This window comes from Petaurus breviceps, unplaced genomic scaffold (assembly GCF_028583685.1).
Source record: "Petaurus breviceps papuanus isolate PSGF00001 unplaced genomic scaffold, PetGlider_PUasm1.0 37, whole genome shotgun sequence".
Taxonomy (NCBI): Eukaryota; Metazoa; Chordata; class Mammalia; order Diprotodontia; family Petauridae; genus Petaurus; species Petaurus breviceps.
In genome coordinates, this window is record NW_027186296.1 from 13,367,289 (window position 1) to 13,378,692 (window position 11,404).

The 11,404-nt window shown below is 36.8% G+C and overlaps 1 pseudogene; it reads right to left on the reverse strand.

Moving 5' to 3' along the window:
• Positions 1-1,102: 1,102 nt before the first annotated feature.
• LOC138168777 (large ribosomal subunit protein eL6-like) lies at positions 1,103-1,859 on the reverse strand (annotated as a pseudogene).
• Between the last annotated feature and the right edge of the window lie 9,545 nt (positions 1,860-11,404).

Sequence of the window (11,404 nt, forward strand, 5' to 3'; positions counted from 1 at the left end):
AAAGTAAGTACCTTGTCTGAGGTCACACATTGAGTCAATGGTGACAAAAATAATAGGCAACTGAATGTCAGAACCATCTATGAGACCACAGAAATACATATACATACATATATATATATACACACATGTATATGTATACATATACGTGTGTATGTTAATATACATATAACATATTATTTTAATAATAATAGATACTTTCTACTTCAGGAGACTTCCCAAGAAAGTAGAATATAAAATAATAGTATAATTATATATAATAATGGTAGAATTAACCCCTTTGGGTTTCTACATATGTTCTTAAAAGCCAAAAAGGAAGAGAGAAAATAACATCTCTCTGTCCCATTCCAGGAATAACTAGTTAGTCTTGACCTATACCATATGCCAATATTAAAACCTACAGCAACATACCTGTACCTATACTAATACCTAGACCAATAATCCTATACATTTTTGTAGGCACACATGGCAGTTGCCAGCTTCAGGTGGTGAGTCTCTGCTCAAACCATTTTCCTATAGGGCTTAAAAAATTACGTGGGAAAATTCGTCATAGGCACAGGTCCTCCAACTCACCTCTGAGTCTCATATGAATTCCTTCTACCAATGTGCAGCCTAGACAGTATCTGAATCTCATGTTATTACAGAATCCTCCTTCCTAGAGAGTAGACTTTCAACTTCATCATAATACACTACATATCTCCCAAGCACATCCTACGGAAATCTGTTGGGGAGATATGGTTGTAACACAATTACCCCATCCCCATTCCCTTCCTTTGCTTTTCCAGTATATCAGCAGATGATATAGAAACTTCTTCATGAAGTAAGAGTCCCAGGAATATGAACTGATAAACCAATTCCGCCAGAAGGCCGTAGGTTTGTGGCTAGTCTTCCTTCCACTGGCAGTAATAACTGTCATTCCCTCTTTATAAATGCCTTAGCAAAATATCACTTCCACATTCTAGAATACTTTAATTTGCTATTAGACTATGTGCTGCTTAAGGGCAGGAATTGTCTTTTGATTCTTTTTGTATCCCTAGTGCTTAGCACAGTAACTATCACAGAGTAAGTGCTTAATAAATGGGGTTATTTTTGTTTTTAATTTTTGCTATTGCAAATATTTTAATGTGTTCTCTGCAATGCATTTAAAATACCAGTTGTGAGGATAAACTCCATTGGAGAGAGAGAAGACAGAATGCAGGTACCCATGGAGGTGAGGAATTTTCCTGATTTGGGGCAGGATCTGAGAGTCTACTGTTTTCTGATCAATGTTTTGCTGCTCTGCAATCTTGTATTTCTCTTCTTCTGTGTCAAATATCTCTCCTTTTTGGTATCTAGGTTTACAGAGACGCTTCTTCTTGAAGTAAGCATCAGTAAGATGATTTGGAATTTTTACACCTGAAAGGTTAACTCGGGTAGAGGTGGCAATGACAAATTTCTGATGGGTCCTTCTCAGAGGAACACGGCTGATGGTCAGAATTGCAGTCCCCAGTAGCAAGCCACTAACTAGTTGCTTCAGGAAAACCACTCGCTTGCCCCTGTGGTGGCCAGTGAGCATGATTAGAATGGTGCCCGGGGTGATGCCAGCTCAAAGTCTCCTCACATGCTGGCTGAAGAGCTTTTTGTGGTGTCTGAGCAGCTTTCTAGGCACATCCTCAGTAGGGTAATACCTAGGCATTTTGATAATGTTTACCACTCGAGTTCTTCCATTCTTATCACCACCAACAGGCTTTGAGATAGTAGCAGCCACTTTTTTTTTCTTTTTCCTTTCAATCCAGGTTTTTGGGGCAGTGAATTTCCACTTGTACATGGCTCTTGGGGAATATACTGCAGGCCTGGAGTATCTACCAATCCCTCAGGCCAAGACTGGGTTGCGACTGCAATACTTTCGAGGCTTTTTGACCTTTTCAGCTACATCTTCCTTTTTGTTCTCTTTTTTTCCCTTTTTGAACTTGGGCGGCTTTTTGTCTGCCATCTTGAGAGATGGGAAAGAGTTTAATAAATGTTTATTGACTGACTGACTTCTATGTTGTTTATCTTTTACCTTTCCACTGGATTCACCTGGTTATCAAGCTAGGAAACTGTATGACTGAAAGCTACCAGATTAAGTCTACCATTAGAAAAGATATCCCTTTTCCTTGTCCCATTCCGTCACTTGACCCCTTCCCTCATATAAGGATATTCATGTTGACACTTCCACATAAAACTGCATGAGAATATTATGTCCAAAAGTCTAGGAGTGAAACAAACATTTTCTACAAGTTTATGATAACTCAATGTTTTGTGAACCACATCAAAAATATCTAAATACTAGATAAACAAAAGCCTTTCTCCAATTTTCATGAGATCCTTGGACTTTTAAAATACTGGGGTTGTTCTAGACCCTACTTCAGACTCATTTTAAGGTGTATGGGAGGAGTTCATTCAATGCTGGATTACTCTTGAATGTCTTATGGGCCAAACATATTGTGTGTGTGTGCACGCACGCGTGTTTGTTATATGTGGGTGGTCAATCAACATACTTGAACAGTCTTCCTATTTTCAGATATTTCTGAACAGAACATTTCCCACTTCTTGTGCCCCATTACCTACCACTGCAACTATTGTGTGTTAATTTACTTATTATTTGGGTTGTCTGAATGACTGGATCAGATTCCCTCTGGCAATCTCAGCAATGACCTTAAAATACCTTAGATTAAACAATTTTTTAAAATCTGATAGTTTATTTATTTGGTTTAATTTGTATATTTTTCATTTTAACATTCATTTCCACAAGAGTTTGAGTTACAAATTTTCTCCCTATCTTTCCTCTATCCCCCATGCCAAAATAACAATCCTACTAAATACCACTTCCCCCAATCTGCTCTCTCTTATATCCTCTCCCATCCCCCCTCTGACTTTGTAGTAGGGCAAGATGGATTTCTGTACTCCAGTGCCTGTATATCTTATTTCCCAGTTGCATGTAAAAATAATAATAATTGTATATATTTGTTAACATTTGATTTTAAAACTTTGATTTACAGATTCTTTCCCTTCTTCCCTCACCACCCACCCCTACTGGGAGGAAAAGCAATTAAGTAAAGGTTATGCATGTGTAGTTATGCAAAACATTTCCATAGTAGATGTATTGTGAAAGAATGACTATATTTCCCTCCATCCTATCCTGCCCCCCACTTATTCTATTTTCTACTTTGACCCTGTCCCTTTTCAAAAGTGTGTGCTTCTAACTACCCTCCCCCCATCTTCCCTCCCTTCTATCATCCCCCTGCTATTATCCCCTTACCCCCTACTTTCCTATAGGGTAAGATACCCAATTTGGTATATATGTTATTCCCTCCTTAAGCCTCACTCACATTTAATGAGAGTAAGTTTGACACCTTCCCTTTTGCCTTCCTGTTTTTTCCTTCCATTGTAACAGTTTTCTCTTGCCTCTTTTATGTGAGGTAATTTACCTTATTCTATCTCTCTCCATCTCCTCTCATTGTATTCCTCTCTCACCTCTTAATTTTATTTTTTAGAAATCATCTTTTCCTATTCCACTGATCCTGTGCTTTCTGTCAATTTATACATGTACACATGTATACACACACTTATATATGTATTTATACACTCATAAGTCCTGCTATATAAACATATATGTATGTATACACAGACACTCATATATATTTCCTTCAACTACCCTCATACTGAGAAAAGTCTCATGAGTTACAATTATCATTTTTCCATGTAGGAATGTAAATTGTTCAATTTGAATAAGTGCCTTATGATTTCTTTTCCCTGTTTACCTTCTCATGCTTCTCTTGCTTCTTGTATTTGAAAGTCAAATTTTCTGTTCAGCTCAGTTTTTTTTTTCATCAAGAATGCTTGAAATTAGAGCAGCTAGGTGGCACAGTGAATAGAGCACTGGCCCTGGAGTCAGGAAGACCTGAGTTCAAATCTGGCCTCAGACACTTAACACACACACACACACACACACACACAAACACAAAACTAGCCCTGTGACCTTGGGCAAGTCACTTAACCCCAAATTGCCCTTCAAAAAGAAAAAAAATTAAAAAAAAGAATGCTTGAAAGTCCTCTATTTCATTGAGTAACCATATTTTCCCCTGAAACATGATACTCAGTTTTGCTGGGTAGGTGATTCTTGGTTTTAATCCCAATGCCTTTGCCCTCCAGAATATCACATTCTAAGCCCTTCGATCCCTCAATGTAGAAGCTGCCCGATTGTTTGTTATCCTGATTGTGTTTCCACAATATTCAAATTGTATCTTCTTGGCTGCTTGTAATATTTTCTCCTTGATCTGGGAACTACAAAACCTGGCTATAATATTCCTAGGAGTTTTCTTTTTTGGATCTTTTTCAGGAGGTGATTGGTAGATTCTTTCAACCTCTATTTTGCCCTCTGGTTCTAAGACATTAGTGCAATTTTCCTTGAGAATCTCCTGAAGGATGATTTCTAGGTTCTTTTTTTTGATTATGGCTTTCAGGTAGTCCAACAATTTTTAAATAATCTCTCCTGGATCTATTTTATAGGTCAGTTGTTTTTCTATTGAGATATTTCACATTATCTTCATTTTTTTAATTTGTTTGGATCTGTTTTATAGTATCTTGATTTCTCATAAAGTCATTAGCTTCCATGTGCTCAAATCTAATTTTGAAGGAATTATCTTCAGTGAGTTTTTGAAATTCCTTTTCCATCTGGCAAATTCAGCTTTTTAAGGCATTCTTCTCCTCATTGGCTTTTTGGGTCTCTTTTGCCATTTGAGTTTTCAAACTCTGTTTATAAGGTGTTATTTTCTTCAGTCTCATTGTTGTCTCTCTTTTCATGATTTTCTTGCATCATTCTCATTTCTTTTCCCAGTTTTTCCTCCACTTCTCTCACTTGATTTTCAAAATCCTTCTTGAGCTTCTCCATGGCCTGTAACAAATTCATATTTTTCTTGGAAGCTTTTGATGCAGGAGTTCTGACTTTGTTGTCTTCCTCTCATTCAATGCTTTGATTATTTTTGTCCCCAAAAAAGGCTTCTATGGTCTGTTTGTGCTTCCTCTGCTTGCTCATATTGCCATTCAATTATTTGACTTTTGAGCTCTTTGCCACAGTAGAACTCTGCTTCCAGAGAGGAGAGCTTTGTCCCAAATCACTGGGATTTTCACAAATGTTGTCAGAGGTCTGAGGAGGGCACCTCCTCTACAGAAACCACACTGGCAAACCAGCATTTCTCATTCCAGGATAATTGCCCAAGAAAACAATCCACATCCAAGCAGGTCAAAGCAAGACAATCACCCTCTGAATGGTCACTTGGTCCCCCTATGATCTGTAGGCCAGGAGCTCCTGAGGCAGCTATGGGGAAGAAGCTCTAGTCACCATGTTTCTGCCACATCTCACCCTGGGGGCAGGGACTGGACCACACCCTTCCTTTCCAACATAGTTCTGACTGACTTTTTACTTTCTTTTTCATGTTTTTTGCTTGAAAAGTCTGGAAACTGCCACAACTGCTTGTGATTCCCTCTCCTGAAGTCTGCTCTATCTACTGCTGCCTCCATGGGGCCAAAACCACCCAGCTCATGCATGAATTTGCTTGGCTCTCAGCCTGCTGTGATTAACCCTTCCTGTTGGCCTGCCAGGCTGCCTTCAGTGGGAGATTTGTTTCTCTGTGTCACTTTGTAGGTTCTGTAGCTCTAAAATTTGTTTAGAGTCATATTTAATTGGTTTTGGGGAGATGTCATGAAATTTCCTGCTTCTACTCTGCCATCTTGGCTCTGTCCCCACTTAATCAACTGTTAACATATAATCCTAATCTAATGCAGAAAAGTTGATCTGGTCTATATTTACCTGGTTTATGTAGGTACATATCTTACTATAAATACCAATGATCTATATCTTACTTTTTTATGGAGAGGTAGGAGTGTGAGAAGCCCAGACTTATGAGTTCATTGGTATAGGGAGTACCAGGTGAGGAAATTTCTTCCACCATAGATGATTAGTAACTATTCTGAAACTTTCAGTCTTGGAGTGTCACCAGGGGGACACTTAGAGATGAAAATTGAAAAAAAAAATTTTTAATCCAAAACATCAGGACCAGACAGATTCACAAGTAAATTTTGCAAAACATTTAAAGATTAACTAATTCCAACATTAAATACATTTTTTGGGGGGCGGCCAGGTAGCACAGCAAGTAAGAGCACCGGCTCCAGTGTTGAGAAGACCTGGAGATCGAATCCCGGGCTTGGACACTTAGCACCCACCCAGAAACACCTGGCCGTGTAACCTTGAGCAAGTTACTTAACCCCACTTGCTTAGGGGCGGCCAGGTGGCTCGGCGAGTAAGAGCACCAGCTTCAGTGTTGGGACGACCTGGAGATCGAATCCTGGGCTCAGACACTCAGCACCACACCCAGAAATAACTGGCCGTGTAACCTTGAACAAGTTACTTAACCCTGATTGCTTTAAAAAAAAAATACATTTTTTGTAATAATAGGCAAAGAAGGCATACTGTCAAACTTCTTTTATGAAATAAAAATAGATACCTAAGAGTTAGAGTAAAAACAGAGAAAGAAAATTATAAACCAATTCTAAATGAAATCCTAGCTAGGAGACCATAACAATATATTATAGAGACTATACATTGTGACCAAATGAGATTTATATCAGGAATGCTGGGATGTTTTAATATATGGAAAACAATGAACATAATTGACTCTATCAATATTGATATCTTTCATATTGATACTCTATCAAAATGATTGTATCAATAGATGTAGAAAAAAACTTTTGGTAAAATACTTCGCTTTTGATAAAATATTCATTCCTGTTAAAAACCCTTGCAATCATAGGTATAAAGGGATTTTTTCTTTAGAATGATAAGAATCATCTACCTAACACTATCAGCAAGCATTATTTATAATGGAGATAACCTAGAAGACTTCCCAATAAGATGAGGAGTGAAACAAGGATGTCCATTGCCATCAATCTTTTTTTTTTTATTGTATTACAAATGCTAGAAATAATAAAAGAAAAAATAATAGGAAGAATCAGAATAGGCAATGAGGTAATAAAACTATCTCTTTTTGCAGATGATATGATGACTTACATGGTAAATTGTAAAGATTCAACTAAAACAATTAATAATTGTGAAAACAATAATTCTAGGAAAGTTATCAGGATATAAAATAAACTCTCCTAAATTACTAGAATTTCTATAAGTCACCAGCAAAACTCCAAAGGAGAGATAGTAAGAGACACCTCATTTAAAATAACTATAGACCTTATAAAATGCCTGAGAATATAACTACCAAAACAAAACTAGGAACTACATGTACACAATTATAAAACATCTAGTATACGAATAAAGCCAGACTTAAATAACTGGAGAAATACTAATTTTTCATGGGTAGGTAGAGCCAATATAATAAAAATCACAATTTTGCCTAAGCTAATCTATTTATTCAATGTCATTCCAATTAAATCACCAAAAAAAATTCATTTGGAAGAGCAAAAAGTCGAGAACATCAAAAGAATTAATGAAAAAAAAATGTAAAGGAGGTTTAGCAGTACTAGATCTTAAACTATAGTAAAAGGCAGAACAAGTGGTAGTATATGATTGTGATGGAATACTATTGTGCTATAATAAATGATGAGCTCAATGATTTTAGAAAAACACAAAAAGACTTACATGAAACAATGAAAAATGAAATGAACAGAACCAAGAGAACATTGCACACAGTAACAGCAATACTGTTTGAAGAATAAATGTGAATGACTAAGATATTCTAAGTTACATGCATATCCAAGTCTACTACAAAGGACCTATAAAGGAAGATGCTATTCACATCCAGAGAAAGAAGTGATAAATAGAAGTATGTGTAGTATGGTTTTACATACACATATTTTTTGTCTAATGGTATCATTCTCTAGGGCAGGATAGGGAGAAAAGGAGAAAAAAATAAAAAGTTCACAGCAGAGAAAAAAATGAAAATTTAGAAGGAAGCACAGAAAAGCAGGGTAGTTTTGTAAATACTGTACAGTATTTATTACATAGTTTTTCCCCAAAAAAGTAAACTGTGAAATAAAAATTCATGGTTTTATATTAAATCCTCTTTTTATGTTGTATTGTGTATATGGAAATGTTTTTTTTTATTTTTGAACATAAATTCAAAATGAATAAAATTTTTAAAGAGAGATGAAAATTCCCCATTGTCCTGGAGCCTTTATGCATGAGGCATGACATATCTGACATATAAGAACAAATAAATTTATCTGTAGCTGTATCTGCCCACAGTCACTGTCATCCTAGTATTAGCTTAGCAACTTTTCTCCTTAGAACCTGTCATCTCCCTTCAGAACTGATAAATTTCTACTCTGCTAGATCACGTGGAAACTGACAGTGATGCCAATGGTATGATGACTGATATTTTCTTCAGTTAACTGACATTCTAAAATAAATAATAACTTTGGGGAAAGGTAGTAGTAATCAAAGGCAAATGATTTAGCCGGGATACTTTTTTTTTTAAATAGAATGACAGGAGTCTACTTTATTACCTCCTGAAATTCAGAAGTGGTACATTGGGTGGCCAAGCCTTATGCTGAGAATAATAGAACTGATGTGGAGAATTCAGACAGAGAGAGGACACTGATTGTTACTTACTGATGAACACATGAAGAAGAGCATTGGGCATGTCAGGAAGGGAGACTCTCCTATTCCTTTTGTTTGCTTTTTAATCCTTAAAACCTTGTAAAAAGTTATTTATTTTCCCAATACACTTGTTAGTGTCTTCTGCCTGAGATCCTTTGGGATAGGAACTAGATCTTTTTTGTCTTTGTGTCTTTAGCACCTTATACATATGTTTCACCCAAGAGAACCCCTCAACTAGATTAGTGGGTCTTCCATCACTTCTACTCTCTCTATAAATGAGTACTTATCTATTTAAAACATTAACTCATGAGCCACCATCAGTATTTTTATTTTTTCTAGTCAACATTTTCTTCTGGTGATATCCTGGTGTTAATCTCAATGGGATTGCATGGTATAAAGTATTTTTCAGGTTTATACTTTTTGCTAGATAAGTAGTTGATGTTCAACGAAATCTGGAGTCCTTGGATATTATATATAATTTCTATTGGCCCTGCTCTCTGCTTTTCTCTTGTGTCTGCTGTTTGATAGTGGTTCCATGACTGCTACTGGTCTGTCAAGCATGGCTTCACTGGGCATGAGGTTGTGAAACTCCTCTGTGCTTCCAGATTCTGGCTTCAACTAGAGTCCTGGGTAAGTGCAACCTCTTCTTCAGAAGGGGAAGATTGCCTTCTGCTAGCCTTGGACTTTAAGCCATAGCTCATTTAGTTACGGCAAAGCCTCACCATACTTGTTGGACTATAGAAAGTCCTTTTTTCAGCTTTTCTTTTTCTAGGGAGAATTGGTTTTTGGAGACTTGACTAAAATAGGAACCTCCTAGAAAAAGAGATTCCTCACATTATGAACTAAAATCCTTAGAATATAGAATATTGTGACTAGCTAATAACATTTTAAGTTCAAATCTATTTTTGTACCCTCTGTTTCCTGTTCTTCTAGGGGAATGTCTCAGTCAAAACTCTCATTTTGACTTAGGGTGACCTATGAACGGCACTTTCCCTACTACATTGTTTTTTTTGTGGCTCTTGGATTAATCATGTAAAATGAATACCAACCTTGACTCCTCTCTCTCAACAGTCCATATCCAATTTATTGCCAAGTCCTGTTGATTCTACCTTCACAACACCTCTCATATATGTCCTCTCTTCTGACACTGCCATCACTCTGTTATAGGACATTATCACCTGCAATAACCTTTTGGTAGATCTCTTTGTCTCCTTCCCACTTTAGTCTACCTTCCACTCAGTGACCAAAAAGATCTTCCTAAAATATAGGTCTGACCATATCATTCCCCTAACCAGTAAATTTCAGTTGCTCCCTGTGAAATCTAGAATTAAATATAAAATCCTCTGTTTGACTTTTTAGCATTAAATAATAATAATTAATAATAACAGATATTCATATAGTGCTTTAAGTATGCAAATAACTTTTACAAATATTCTGCCATTTTATATGCACAACCACCCTGGGAAGTAGGTGATTTTATTATCCCCATTTTACAGAGGAGAAAATTAAGGCAGGCAGAGATTAAATGATTTACCTAGCATATAACTAGAAAAAGCATCTGAGGCTGATTCAAACCCAGGTCTTCCTGACTCCAGCAGCAATGCCATATTTACTGTCCCATTTATCTGCTTCATAATAATTTGGTCCCTTCCTACTCTTCCAGTCTTCTTATACCTTATTCTCCTCCATGTACTATATGACTGACCTCCTGTTTTTGCCTTTCTCGGTATTCCCAGCTCTTAGCACAGTACCTGACACACAGAAAGCCCTTAACAAATTCTTATTGACTTGACTTGATTTTGAAGTGGCCTCGCTGTCTCATCTCTCCCAACTCTAACATATATTCTACTCAGCTGCCAATGTGATTTACTGAAAATTTAGCTCTGATATTATCATCCCCTTATTCTTGAAACTCCGGTGGTTCAGTTATGTCTAGGATCATATTAGAAAATGTTTTCTTTGGCATTTAAAGTTCTTCACAATCTGGTTCCTTCTTACTTTTCCATTCTATATATACACTTTACTATTCTTTACATTATCCGTGGTCTAACTATAGTGGTCTATTTGCTGTTTCTATGACATACCACTCTAATTCCCATTTCTCTGCCTTTACCATGGGATGCTCTCCCCATCTACATTTGTCTCTTAATTCCCCCAATTTCCTTCAAGAGTTAGGTCAAATTCCAATATCAACAAGAGACCTTTCTTGGTTTACCCACTCTCCAACTGTTATTGCCTTCCCTTCTGAGGTCACATTAATCTACTCTGTAGATATCATGTATGTACCTAGATGTTTGTCTTCACTATTATGAGTAATTTACAGTCAGGTTTTTGTCCTCCTTTCTCTCTCTAGAACTTAGTAAAGTATCCGGCACCTACCCAGTATTTAATCAATGCTTCTTGACTGACTGAAGTGGTAAATGGTAGAGATGGGATTTGAACCCAGGCCCTCTAATTTCAAATCTAATACTCTTCATTTTTAAATTTCCATTCCTTATCTGAACCGAAAGAGATTGTTCAAAGGCAGGATGTAATGGGTGACTGATTTACCATGACTTTATTTATCCAGCTTTCCTCCATTTTGCTTGTTCATTGTACTAGGCAAACCTAGATAATAAGAACTTTATCTTGTACAGGCACACGGGTGGATGGAGCACTGGACTTGGAATCAGGAAGACTCATCTTCATAAGTTCAAATCCAGCCTCAGACACTTACTAGTTGTGTGACCCTGGGCAAACCACTTAACACTGTTTGCCTTAGTTCCTCATCTGGAAAAG